Genomic DNA, 15258 nt, shown 5'->3' on the forward strand with positions numbered 1-15258 from the left:
CCTTTACTCTTAATTACTTTTCAAAATTAAAATATGCCATTCATAAAAGGCAGGATTATTTTAGAATAAATCTGTTTACCTGAACTTGGCTATATTTACTGTCAGCTATGTTCAGTCTGTTAAAATAACCAAAATTCAACCATCAATAGCTGGTGAGGACCAAAGTTTATTCTTGCCACCACACACCAGGAGCAGATTGGTAAGGGACATAACAGATCTCTAAAGCTGAAATTTACTAAGTCTCTCTATTCTGGAGTTATGACAGAGAAACCCTTTTCTGTGAAGAAAAAAAAAAGTGAAAAGCTTGAGGTTATGACAGACATGGGACCGTGGGATTTTTTTTACACCTCTTTATAAGACATGCTAATAATGAAGAGAGGGTGTAAGTCCAAAGCTTTTTTCTTATAGTAAATAAGGCATGCATATTTTAAAAGATTTAAAAACGGGTAAAATTAATGTTCATTGTTTTAAAAAACAAGTTCCTTATCTTATTGACCATAAATTAAAAACAGCATGTTGTTGCCAATGGGTTTATATTACACTCAACTAACATGACAAACCTGTTTGCAATATTATTAAGTCATTCAAATCAGAATAAATCCATTTACACTCATTACAATTTTATCCTAACAAAACAATTCAGTCAATTTCAAATTATCAAATTCCAGTTGGTAAAAAATATTCTAATGTGAGGAAACCAAGTCCATTTATTACCTTTGAAATAACTCCTCATACTGATCAAGTGTCCACTGATAGTGGAAACAAGGGACTGTCTTTAGGTTTTTGATGCTTTTGATGTGTTGATTGAGGATTTGTAGCAAATGTTATCTCAAAGAAGCACAGCACCTCACTAAGCACAGTCTATGATGCAGAAATGTACCTGTTTTACAACACTGGGCCTGCAACACAGATCAATAATAACAGACGGATAGCAAATGAACGTATTTGGCATAAAGATCTGTGGAGAAAGAAAGCGACATCAGAGTCACTTTCACATCCTTTAATTCAGAGAACTGACCAGGAAGAAGATGCTTGTTTAGAAAATGCTGGAACGTAAGCCATAGGACCAGTGGTAGCTCACCAAATCCCACACTGTGAGAACCAGATGACAATGGCCGTGCTAAACCCAGTGCTAAAGAATTCCAGCTTTATGGTTATCATGCCACATTGGACGTAGAAAAGAAAGTTTCATGCCTCTGTGTGTGTGTGCATCTTTTATGTGGGTCACCCCACCATGTCTAATGGCCCCTTGCTGCGTGCAGCGTCCTGCGTTGAGCTGCTCCCTGCTGTCACACTCACACACACACAAACAAATGTGTGGGCACAGTGGGGGAGATTTTTGGGGTCTCCCTTTGCCCTAATACCCTCCACAATGCACCCCTGATGCATCTGTTGCTTCTCTCCTCAAAGTTTAAAGTTGCTCGGTGAAGAACTAGCATCCCTCTGCTCTCCTCATTAGCAGTTTCTCTCCTCTTTTCTCATCACATCTGCCCACTCTTTCCTCTCCTTTTTGGCTACTTTTTGTTCTTTCAACTCAAAAGATGGGTTATCATTTTTGACATTATTTTTCTGCAGATTTTAGATTTCCCCTAAGATGACTGGGAAGGGATTCTACAAGGAGCAGACTTCTGCCTTTTTTAGGCCTCCACGATGTATAGAAGCGACCTAAACCAGGTGAGTCTCTACATTAAGTAGATTTAAAATCACATGTTGACATATCAAAGGTTTTTCTCAACAGAAATCCAAGCTAGCCAGCAAAATAATAGCACGGCTTGATCACACTCTTAAATCATGATTGCACAGAAAAAGTAAGCCTAGTTATTATATGCTTCGAAATGTGAAAGGTATTTTTGTGATTAGTGGGATGGAGGGTGTGCTGTCTTTTTTATACTTCTCCTTCTGCCTGCACTCCTCTATCTAGGCATAAAAAGAGAAAAATTACCCTTATTAAAATTCTGGCTCTGCAGTTTTATTTACCTCATTGGTTTTGAAAAAATCTTAGAGGCGAGGAAAGACGAGGAGAGACGAGGACAGGAGTGGAGGGGGATGGGTGAGGTACAGTTCGAGGAAGGAAGAAGCAAAGAGTGAGATGCTGATAATTCAGTTTACCACAGCCAGACCCAGCCCATCCCCACTGTGTGTCTATGTGTTGAAGCACGTACACACCAGGAAACGCACCAGCAATACATGTAGATACAATAGGCTAAATGTGAGGCAGCTAACTTCCAATACAGACGTATTTTTAAAATACGGGTCAATGGTTTGATTGTTAACTTAGACCCAAAGAGAGTAAAAAAACGAATGTATACGCAGCCGAAATCTCAGCCGCAGAGAAGCCAGTTACGTCACTACATTTTCACACTGCGGTACTGTCTCTTTGTCTGCTTGTCGGACAGCCAGCTGTAAGACGGAGGGCGAGAAGTATCCTTTAGCATACGATTTCTTACAAGAACATTACACCTTTGTCGTATTCTCCTTTTTGGTTTGTTTCGATGCACCGTTGTTCAAACATAATTGGTTTCCTGAGGATTATTTTTTAGTGTTTTAATTTTTCATCCAAAATGTGCTTGACTGAATATTTAACCAGATCCGTTAAATTCTACATCCATTAACATCTGTGTGTGTATCTGTGCAGAATATCCTATGGAATGAAAGACCTAATATCATTTACAATAGTCACTAAAAGAGGAACTTTTTGTTTATCATCCTCAGTGTCTCAGATTTACATGAGTATTTCATTAAGGCAGATTATTCTGCTTTTAGTTTAGATTTTGTCATCATCAGACGACCACAAACTGTATTTACATGTATAAATGAACGTTAATTTTTATTTTATGTCACTACTTTGCCTTTCGGAGAGACTAACCCTTTTATTGATTTAGCCATCATCTCAGTTTTAAGGCAACTGATAAGGATTCACACAGAAAGAAACCAAAAATAATTATTTCAAGCTGCAACACAGAGAAATAATAATATCCCCAAAGCCTTTGGTGAATCCGAAAACCCTTCAGTTGTACCAAAGACCACTGTGAAATGACGATTTACCGTTTTTACCGCGGATAAACAAAGAAACGATTGGGGTTTGATTCCACTTTGGCTTTTGTTGTTCACCCTTCTAAAACACACACAGTACACACCCGAGCAGGACTGATGGGATTAGAGAGTGGTCACATTCTAGTCACACTCTTTGTCTGTTTTTTGTTTTTCTTTTTTACTTTTTCAGTCTCCAAAGTGTACATTTATTTCTGAATTACTGACTTATTTCCCTCTCTTTTGATGGATCGATCTATCTATCTATCTATCTATCTATCTATCTATCTATCTGACTATTCATTTTCTGGGTTATGAATGTAAGGGTGTTGTCTACTGTGTATAAATTAAAAATAATCCTGCAGAGCTGGAGACAGGCAGGCTTTACTGAATACTGATGCCATTCTTCGTGTTTGTGTGAGGAGAATATTTGTCCTGCCAAGTTAGGTTTAAAAGCCTAGTATTCGGTCAAGCCTTCATTGTCACCAAAGAGCTGGTTTATCTTTCATATAAAAACATATGAGGGGTACCGTTTTTTGGGGGGTTTTTTTGCAGTTTTTTTTTTTTATTTCAATAAGAAAGTCAAGCACTATTATTGTGCAAAGAACAAAATGACCAGTCTTTGTTATAGTAATTATTTCTGTGTTTTCCTTTTGATGTTGTTTTTTTTGTTTTTTTGCAGTGATGGCAGCATTGTTTGTGTGCTTTTTATTCGTTGTGTGGGTATCGAAAGAGTGTTAGTTTTGCTCTCTGTCTGAGGGACAATGTTCCTTTTCGGAGGAGAGTGGGAGTGCGGTGTTTGACACATGTTAGTGCTGGCTGATTAGTCGACACATAAAGAACATGCAGCCCCTCCATCACTATTCAGCCATTTTGTCTTCCTCGTTTTTTTGCATACTGGTCGAGTGGATGTTTGTGTGCGCGAGAGGAGCTTTTGTTAAGGTAATACTTAGGAGAACGAATGACCGAGGGAGACGACACCGTGGAGAATCGCACAGACCGCGGCCAAGTCCCATCGACCCTGAGATGGGGCTCTCTCTCCTTTAGTTTGACTACATCATAATAACAGTATTTAGTCCTTTTTACCTTAAATTTCCTAAAATATAAAAACACAGTAATAGCTAAAAGTATTTATATATATTATATAGATAATTACTGTGTAGGATAGTTTGTCAGATCAGTAGTTTAGTGTCTTTTGTCTCTTAAGTGGATTAGCCTCCTGGTCAGTGAGACACACAGTGAAAGTGGCAGCCATAGCCATTGTTTACAAGCTTGTGTCGCCTCTGCCGCTTCAAATCTTTGTTCGATGCTGATTTGTTTTCCCGGACTCATTACAATTGCTGGGTGGAGTTTGCACAGATTCAATGTGTAATCTTCTGCAAAGGAAAAAAAAGAAATCCCAAATATTTGCATTGTACTGTCATATTTTATTAAATTCTGGGCCCTTTCTAAAACTGGAAATCTGTGGTTGATGCAGTCAGATATTTTCTCTAAATACTATATATATATATATATATATATATATATATATATATATATATATAGTGTAATGGTGGAAGCACATTCAATCAAGATCCACAAATCCCATTTTTGGGGGTAATATCAGCAACAGGTTATTTGCTATTTAAAAAAAACAACTTTTGAAATTCAGATCTATATTATCATGTATTTTTTCTCCCACTAAGACCATGATGTAGCCACTCTGTATGAGTCCTATAAACTCTTAATGAATATGTCCTTAAATACAATTTATTTGAATTGAATTAATGTAATTGGAAATACAAATATTGTAAGCTACTATTTATGTCCAACATTTATACATATATATGCTTGTGATATATACACTGTCTCTTTTATTTTTTATGCATTTAAATTACCTGTTTTCAAATCTTTTCAAAAAACCAAAAATAAATGCACCTTTTAGCCTAACAGATTAGCCCCTTCCCTGGATTTCAGGTAGCTGATATTAAGCTTTTATTATAGCAAAGTGTGTTTATATTCATTTTTTTTTTATATGAAAAAAATAATAATAATCATAATTCATCTGCATGATATATACATACGACTGGACTGAACCAATAGATTAGGTAATAGGGTATTGATATGCATTAATTTAAAAGCATAACTTTATCATATTTTAGATTTCTTTTGAAGACATTTTTTAAAGATTTTAAAAAATAATATCATAATTTGTTTAGTTATATTCACAATAGGAGCGTGGACGTAAAAGTTAACTGAAGCTCCTTTCATGTTCATTAATCTCAGCGCACATTTCAGATAATAAATACCTGCATATTTCAGATTTGTTATCTGTGCCTCTGTGCTTCTTATCTCTGCAGGTAATTTGTATATCTTTATATATACTCTTAACCTTGCCTACAATTGACTAAAACGATAAGATTTCAATAAGTTCTTGAAGTGCTCTGCGGTAGATGCTGGCCTGATTACACTTTCAAGGCCTTGAAGCAACATCCAAGTAATGCAATTTTATTTCAGACATATTCTCTTTTTTTATTTCCTGAGAATACTTTCAATGTATTTATTCGGCAAGAGGTTGATGGGCTTTCCATGTATTATGGTGCATTCAGTAGATAAAGTGAGATTACTGCAGATATTATAAATATATTTTTTTAAGCATTGTTTTGTTGAATTAAAGATACTTAAAATACAGAACACTACAGTACAGTAATAACTTTGCATCTAAGGTAAAAGAGTTAGACATGTAAAAATACTTCTTTCATTTAAGCAAAAAAATAATCTAAAACAATGGTTTTAATGATAAAGAATATAAGTATATACAGATAAACTAAAATCCAAATGCATTAATCTGCTTGCTGGTAATCATTTGATTTCACCAAAATGACTCAGTACAGTATTAAGTCAGATGACATTGAAAGGCAGTTTTTTTATTCTCCTGGTTGACTTAGTCATCATCTCCTTCACCATTCAGCTCCATACGCTGTGACTGAGGCCTGTGCTCAGGACCACCGCCATTAACGACCAACTGCGTGCGCAAACAGAAAACTGTTATTGTTAAGGTGGGTGTGTGTTTGCATTGGCCCTTTTAAAAGAAGGTTTCACCTCCACAATACACTCTGATGGTGATTTTTCACTTTCTTTTTTGTATCTGTATCCTGCACTCTGTGTAAAGCACACACACACAAAGCCAGGCGGACCTATGCAGGATCAGTCATGCTAGAAGTGGTCAGTTTGACATTGTTGTCTATAAGCTGCTTTGCAGTAAAAGAAGAAGTTCTAAGGACTCCAAATGGTTGTAGTAGTTGGGGTTTTTCTCTCCGCACGCACGGCTCAGGTCAGTGAATCACTGCAGGGGGAGGGCGGCGCCTTAGTCTAGCCAGTCATTGCTCAAATGTGAATAGAACCAGCAATTGATTTGCTAATGACAGAGTTCTTGGTCTTAATAAAATGGTTGTAACAAGCCTGTCCTTGTTGGTGTTGGCATGTTGGAGGCTTCCTAAATTGATTAGCTGAAGGTGAAGTGGAGGCGGCCGTGCAGGATGTTGTTTCATGCGGTGGAAAGATGATTTTAAGATAAATGAGACACAGATGTTGTAACTGCTGCTCCGCCGCTTGAATTTGCTTGGTATAACCAAATAGTAATTATTGAATTATTGTGCAACAAAGTGAGTGGAAATAATAAGCTCAGTCATGATTTATTAAACTCGTTTGAGCAGAATCAATATTGTCAATGAAGCAGTCTCCTCTTGCAGAGGACTCCCATTTTTCTAAAAGCATTTTTAAATGGCAAGCTTTTACATATGCATTTATTCTAATGTTGCAAATATATGAGACTGTGTCTTTACAGTAAATTAATATGGTGTGAGAAATAGATTAATATGACATAACCACAGTATGATTGTCTTAAAAAAATGACTGGGCTTATAAACACAGTTAAAAACAAAACATATTTATCTAAAACCAAACATTATAAATAAAGCATTTACTTATTAAATCTTATTTATTGTAATTTAGATTTCTTAGCACAAACCAAATCAAAGATTCAAAATGAAAACAATCGTATCTATTGTTGGATTTCAAGTTATAATTGCACTTTTATCCTGGTGCTGCTGTTCTCCTCTTTAAAACAACTACATGTGGATATTGAGTTGTAATTAAGACGCTATTTAACAGAAATTCTCGTATTGGACCAACAGTAAGTGATGAATGTGTTACTTACATTTCTACCTAAAACTGCCACTGTTTGTGTGGCCATAAATATCTACAAAGAGACCAAGGAAACCCTGCTGAATGGCAGTGTGCAGCAAATGGTTGTGGAATGAAGGATATTACTTAATGATCCATGCAGGAAAATCTAGTAGTGAAACTATCTCTTTTATGAGAGTAGAAGGATCTTAAAGCATGGCAAAGTACCCATGAAAACTTTTAGTGTTTTTAGTAAATTAACTTGATAAAATATTTTCCTCATCTATAAACTGGTAATCGACCCAAGCCCCAAAAACATACCTCATAAATAAACAAACCTTAATGTATCTCCTTCTTTTCCCCTTTTGGTAATTTCTTCTTCTGCTTTTAACACTAAAACTTTTATTATTCTATTGGCTTGACTTAAAATCAGCATTAAAGCTACACCTCTCTCTTTATCGCCCATCAAACTAGCATTTACACTTTACTCGCATTTACACTCTCCTTTGGTATGAGGAAATCATGTCTTAGTTCATACTGATATGAGAATAAAAACGACATTGATTGTGCCCTGCTGCGGATGTGACACAAATGGCACATAAATCCAGATGTGAGGGGCTTTATTAGGCAGCTGCTGACGATAATCCAGCTGATAAATGACGTGGAGGAGCTTTAAACCCCTCATCTGCTGTGGCTCTCTCTGTGAGTAGTTTTAATTTCAGCATGTCATCACGAGATGTAATAAAATATCAGAAAGCTGTTTAATAGCTTTGTGGATTGGAGTGCTGATCGAAACACAACACAAGGAAACTACTTCTGTCATGCTTTTGGGGTCCGCTGAAGCGATTTGGAGCAGCAGAGACGGTCATGAAGAGGAAAAGAAATAAAGCAGATATCAGCGAACACAGTCTGTGGCCCTCGACGTGTTTAGGCTTGCTGTGCTCGTCACCGTCTCTCGCTGTTTTGTAAACTTGTGATGGATCCAGAGCAAGAAATCTCAGCATGGTTTTTCACAGGAACATCTAGGTGCCCGCACATCACAGAGCTGTCACCAGGTTTCAGCTGTCTCTCTCAGACCTTCAATTTCTCCTTGCCGAGTCTGCTTTGAGTGCTTCCTCTCTGCACAGGGTAGATGCAGGATGGAGGACCTTTTACCATGGCAACCGCTAATGCAGTATAGATGCAGGGACCGCGGCTGTAATAACAAGGGATGTGGGGAGAGGCAGGTGAAATGTCATGCGGGCTGCTTAAATGAGCGCCTTTGATGTGTAGTGCGGTGAACTCTAAATCCCATTCGGCTTCAGTGGTGAAAATCAGGTTATTGTTTCCTGTTTTAGTTCAGAGCTACCGTAGGATTTCTATTTGGTTTCCATTCAGCAGAATCTATCCAACAAAGAGTCTCTCCTCAACATGGCGTCCTTCGCCGCCCTACAGCCATCACTTCGTTTTTATGTCAGCCTCTGCTCAGCATTGTTTCTTATATCGGCTTAGACTGGCCAACTCTAATAATCCCCTGTAGTCTGAGTTTAATATCTGATTCATGCAGTGTCCTCTCACCTTCTCAAGGATGGGATTTTGCTATCCTCTTCAGACACTCGAGTGCATTTTAGCAAGTCAATAAAATATATACCAAGCAGGTTAACATGGGTTTCCTTCAATAAATATAGCTTTCTATCAAATGAGCTTTTTTTGAGTTAGTTATATTAGAGATGTACTACTGTAATTGATCAAGAAACTGAACTTACTTGATTTCCTCTTGATCATTAATAATCAAAAATATGAGGTATCTTATAACTGCATTAACTAGTGTTTACATAAAGAAATGTTTGTTTGAGATGTGCAAATGAAATTGATTTATTTGTTTGGATGCTGCTGAACTTTATAAATTTACACCTCAGAGAAAAGTGGAATCTGCCAAACAAAAGGCTGACTATTGCATCTCATATTTATCTGCAGCTACAAATGTGGACATAAAAGCAAATATATTATATTAAACGCTCATTTAGAACAAAACTGAACACATGATTAGTTCATTTCAGCTGACAGGCCTTAAGTCAAGGACCTCCTGACCACAGTGTCCAAAACAAACATTTCTTCTATGTGGCCTTGTCAGTAGCACTTCCCTGACCTCCTGTTACTGCTCTTGCAGTGTGTGTGTGCGAATGCGTGTGAGGGCGTATTTGTTTTGTCTGCCCCTATCTATAGCTCTGAGCTGCCCCTTTCTTTGCAGGGAGAAAAGAGACCACACCCCTGCGGGCCTTGGCCGGTCTGTGTGTGCTTACTGGTTTGCTCTCTCGGGATTTTGGGATTGACGTTGGCTTCGGTGCTTTAAAGCAGTGGCAACGGGAAACCAAACACAAATGTTTTAGAGTGAAATGCAAACTAAAGTTCTAGAAAAGTCATGATATGCAGGTGCAAAATATATTCATAGAACTACATTTTACAGATTTGCACATCTAGGCCCACGCAGTGAGAATTTTTTTTTTTGTACGTTTTGAAACTTGCAAGATCGATACAGATGAACATTTTATGGAGACTTGTGATCACAACAACACAATCGTATTTCAAATTTACTTGATTTTTTTTTTTTGCAATAAAATATGAATGTGATCAGGTATTTTTTGATTGAATAAACACCAGATTAGGCATTAAAATTATTATGTTGTGATTTATGGTATTATTCTGTTTTATGCAACAACAAAACAATGAAATTATCTTTTTATTTTAAAAAATGGAACATCCGTTTTCCTGCTTATTTACATTAATTGTTACACTCACAATAAAGATATATATATATCATTTATTTTTTGGTACTTTAAAGTTCACACATAAAGAAAATATTATTAATGTACCTGCTGGGAAGTTTTTAAAATTTCTTTGCTTTTTGTTTAGAATACCTATAATAGTACAGTTTTTGCTTTCTACCTTTTCTACAGTATAATTACCTGTTTTTGTCGAGTAATAAGTCTGAGAGCAGAGATGTGCCTTTGACCTAGCCGAATGCAGTATTAAAACGGTGTTACCTTAATGAGAGTGATGAGTGGCACTTCTTTAGTTTCACCACTATGACTGTCTGTGATTTCTTGTGAGCCGAAGGACGCTCCGGTCCCTCTGAAAGTATCTCTTGTCTCATTAAAATAGCTTGAAACTGTAGAGACTGTGTAAAAGAAAATGTTTCTGTTCTAAAACTGTAACTTGATAAAACCTTTTATATACCTTCATACTGGTAAGCAGCCTATGGCTACTGCGTAGGGACAAAAACAGGTCTGCTTTAAAAGTTTGCCTTTAAATCTAAGTGTAATCACCTTTACATTAGCATGGACAGTCTAATGCCACAGATCATAGTCTGTTTCATTTAAGATGATAGATTGTACTTATGCATTTAAAAGGTTTAGACAAACATGAAAAATGCTTTCTAATAGTTTCTTTTTTTTTCTTGTGACCTGTTTATTCTAATCAGCATTAATATGGGATTATTCTCAGTATATAGGTAAATTGCAGGGAATTATGACAAGTTAATGCAACATGAATAGGAACAGTATTACACTTTGTAATGAAAGTAAATTCATAAGGCTTTTCAGGCTGAAATGCATCAAAATATACTGGACAAATAGAGAGAAAGCAGAGTATTTATTTTTCAGTAAGATTATCGATGCGCTTGCTTTAATAAACAGTGTGCTGTGCCTATCTCTATCACTGCATTTCAGGTGCACAGACTCTGCAAACCTCTCGTCATGCCTGGGCGGAACATGAAACGGACCCTCCGGCTGGAAGGGCGAGTGCTGTGTGGGCTTCCTGAAGTGGTGCAGCACTGGGTCATCGGAGAGCCGCAGTGCCTGTTTGGGAACGGAGCAGCAATCTGTGTTATTTCAGCAACAGCCTGTTGGATGGAGGGCCCTTCCATGGGCATTATGGATTAATCTTTGGCAGGATCTCAGTTGGATCAGCCCAAAAATGGGATGTTTAACCTCACGTGTACCACAACTCCTGTGATAAAGCAGGATAGAGAGGATTGTGTGTGACCCACATTGGGACTGTGTTCTAAATGTATTACCTGTATTGACTGTTGAATGTATGCACTGCGGGTTGCATTATATAGTCTGCAAATCTGCAATGTTAATCCAGAGTAAAGGCCACCATTTTTACCTTCTGTATTATTATTGGTATAATTTTCAGATGTACCAATCAGTAGCCCAGAAATCAAAGTCAGCTTTTTTTTTCTCATTTTATTTGGCTCCGATTAGTTACTGGTGGGTTAATATACTAAAAAAGCTTTTTTTCCACTCATTCATTAAGCCAAATTTGCCCTTTTTATGCTTTATAAACTCAGTGACCAATTGTATATTCTTCATTCTCATTGCTGAGTATGAAAAATCAGATAAAAGATAGTGGTACGTGTTTAATGGAGATAATAGTATTTATTCATTTTCTGTCTGATTACCAGTCCCTATAAAAGATTCTGGAGAACAATTATTTTATCTGCTGTTATGTTCTGCAGTCCTTATAAAACAAAAAGAAAAAGTAGAATCTGTTAAAGTCCAATGTCAAAATTGTCTTGAGAAACCTATAAGACAATAGGAATTTGATCTACAGTTCAGGAGAAGGCTTCATGTGTTTCATATTTCTGTTAAAATACAGTTTTAAAAGTAAACTTGAACTTTATTTCAGGCATATCAAATATTTTATTTACAAAATAGGTGTGTGAAATGTGAGATATTTTTCAGCTGACACAAGGCCAAAAGTCAAGGATTCCCCATCTAGTGTCCAAAACAAACATTTCCTCAGTGTGGCCTCGTCAGAATCTCCTTCCTGAGCTGCTGTTACTGCTTTTAGTTTATGTGTCTCTGCAGCTTATTTTCTCCTTTTTATGTGTCATGGTCCTTAAACCAAAAAAGGGGAATCAGCAGGTCAGATTTCAAAGAAAACTGGAAATCAGAGTCAACCAGGAGAAGCTCTACAGTATCGGTGAGCCTTTAACCACTTTTAGTCATCAGGTTTCTTATTTCTCCACTCGGTCATTTATTGACAACTTTTTGAACTATGAGGCAGCATTTATTCATCCATCTTTTAATCAGTTTCTCTAATGAAAACAGGTTTTCAGCTAAAATCTCCCATTTTGGACCTCCCTTGTTTTAAATTGTTTATCATACAGGCCTAAGTGGAGAGTCGTCTTCCTGTTTGTTTTAACATCAGGGAGGTCTAAATATAAAAGCCAAGAACTACATCTACAAGCCTAGATTTACACATATATTTTAATGATTTAATATGTTCTCTTGTCTTGTCAGAAACAAATTTAGCGTAAAAAGTAAAAAAAAATTTTAACAGACATTTTACTGAACAGTTGCACAGCAGCCTTTAAAGAATGTCACAGATTAGACATCAGAAGGAGTTTTCACTGAAAATCTGATTTTAACTCTGTACTCTTAATCCAGACTCAGTGGTCACAAGATTATGACCCGTGACAGTCTGACTGTGATTAAACGGTAACTAAAGCTTAACTGCATGGTCACTCTCTCTTTGAATGAGAATATTACTAAAACATGTGTGTTCAGATTACATTCAGCGGATAATCAACACCCTACATTAATCATAAAAACAGTTTAAAAGCCCAGGCAACACTGAAATATGCTTCAGAGGGGCAGTTCTTTGTTTAAAATCCAGCATCAAACCTGAAACCTTGATCACAAAACTCCGTTATATAAACATCTGCAGGTTCTTAGAAACGCTCTGTTTAGATTGTGTTTCAGCACTACAAAGGTAGGTATGTCTTTTCATGAAGGAGTTTACAAGTACTTGCTGCTTTACAGTGGTGCGCTCCCGAGAAGGTGAGGGCTTTAATGTGCAATTGCCATCTAACAAAAACATGATTATGTCAGACACTAGGTGTACCATTCTCTCTGTTCAAAGAGGTTTTGTGATCATATATTTTAATGCATTTTATCAAAGATTCCCTTTTTAGCTTCTGAACCCTCCAACAAATGCTGTAGTGTTAGATATTCAGAATACGTAGAGGAAAGATTGGATTTTCTGCGTTTTTAGAGGAACATGCAGATCGGGAGACCTCTGATCACAAGCCCATAACCTGACAAATAATTACAAAAGCTCCCCACTGATTTATGTTTGATTCTGTAATTAAAATAAGTGAATGAGAAATCACCCTGTTTCCCTATACTGACTCATAGATTCATGATTTGTTGCTGTTCTGCTTGTGCAATTGTGCTCCTGACAGTCACATGACCCGTGTGAACTCATTTTTGACTTTAAAACCTCTTGGCTCTGTGTTTATCCGAGTGACAGCAGTAATTCTCAGCGTGGTTTGAAAGCAATTCAAAAATGCAGTCAATCATGTTGCAACCTCATGACACAGGGTGGAGTCATGTTGCTGATGGGCTTGATGCATTGCTGTGACGCTTAAGTGAGAGGGCAGTTGAATTAAGTGTTTCAGAGAGAGTTAGGCCTTCAGAGCTCTATTCCATCAGTGCATGGCAAATATAGGTTAATGAGGTGGGGTGTAGGCCCAGGACAGGATGATGCCCTACCTTTGTTTACAGGTGACATTGCAACGTATTGCATATTAGCGGACTTCATCAGCTCTACACCTTTTATTGCAGCAAATAAGAGATCAACACTAACGATGGGACTTGCAATGCATACTGAAATTTTATATGAGAGCCTTTTTCCTAACTCTATTAACACTGAACCACATAGAAAGTCATCTGAAAATGAAAAGCTCTGATCTCAAAACAAAAGGGAGATCACACTATTTGCTTAGAGGACCACATCTATGCTCACTAATAGGTTTCATTGGCTCAATCTGTTTTCCAGTGGAGTTGGGGAACAGGTCTGTTTTAAATCTGATGCCAGGATGGTTTTTGAAGATAACTCTGAAAGGTTTGATCATTTCATACACCAGTTTTTGCTAATTGCCAAAAACCACTCAAATGCCATAATTTACTCCAATAATTGCTCAATTTATCAAGTATTATCCTTGACAAATCCAATCTGGATTGATTCTGTTGTGTGGTGTTTTGGTAAGCATCAACTCTCAAGCAGCTCAGACAAGCACAGACTTAAGTTTTACTCTGATGCAGGTAATCCACACATGAAAGCTGCTCAGACCTGCTGAACTACTTGGTAAATCGCCTGCAGACATAATCTGAATGCTTTATTTTTCCAATGGAACAAGTTGTGAGAAAAACAAAAGCTGCTTCTGAATGTCACTGACATTTTACCAGCTGACTATTGAATTTCTTTAGTGAGTGTATCACCAACAACTAAACTAATCATTAACTAACCAATTTTTCTGAGTGTATTTTATCTCTTTGTGAATGAGTTTTGTGATGCTCTCTGGTCAGGAACATATTTTCAAGTCCAGCAGAACATTTAGTATCTTTCTATGGCAGCGGTTAACAAAGTTAGGGTTTGGGTGTAAAGTTTAAATAATATAATCAGTAAAATATATGTATGCAATGAATATAATAAAGTGTTTTAACTTGGCTGCTGATGCTGTCTGTGTTGTCATTACACCACAATGTCACTGACCTTCACTGATTGTACTTAACAGATAGTCCCCAATCCCTTCTACTATTTGAACAGTTTGTGAACTTCTCTGAAACATTTAGGTTTAAGCTATTTATGGTCTCTTTTAAACCCAGATGTTGTGGACTTGTGCAAAACAAAACTGTTTATTATCCAATTTCTTCAATTTAGAAAAATGGTAGATAAAATACATTAGCAATGAGTAGTAGTTAAAGTCTAATTTTGCAACCTTTGCATTTTATTATACAAATTTGAACGAACCAAGATAACTCCAGCAAAGCAGATCGGGTTTCTTATTTTGGGAGCTGGAACTTCATTTCATTGTGTATTCATACTCCACTCGTACCTTTGCATTTACCATAAAATTTGGCATTTATTCAACCCAAAAAATATATTATTGTGATGGAAACATGTATGTGAAACTTAGCCAGCGATGCTGGAAAATGAATACGATTTGTGAATTTAGTTTCTATTTTATGAAACAGCACGGCAGGATATGGGTAAAGTGTGGGTGTTCTTCGGTCT

At 36.8% G+C, this 15258-nt stretch overlaps 1 long non-coding RNA gene across 1 annotated transcript; it reads left to right on the top strand.

The window, feature by feature from the left end:
- Nucleotides 1-1430: 1430 nt before the first annotated feature.
- Nucleotides 1431-14691, top strand: LOC119777112. Its single transcript, XR_005279873.1, has 2 exons — nucleotides 1431-1674; nucleotides 10902-14691. It is a non-coding gene; the product is annotated as an uncharacterized LOC119777112 (long non-coding RNA).
- The last annotated feature ends 567 nt before the right edge of the window (nucleotides 14692-15258 follow it).

The sequence above is a fragment of the Cyprinodon tularosa genome, unplaced genomic scaffold, assembly GCF_016077235.1.
Source record: "Cyprinodon tularosa strain WSP-4 unplaced genomic scaffold, ASM1607723v1 ctg98, whole genome shotgun sequence".
NCBI classification, from domain to species: Eukaryota; Metazoa; Chordata; class Actinopteri; order Cyprinodontiformes; family Cyprinodontidae; genus Cyprinodon; species Cyprinodon tularosa.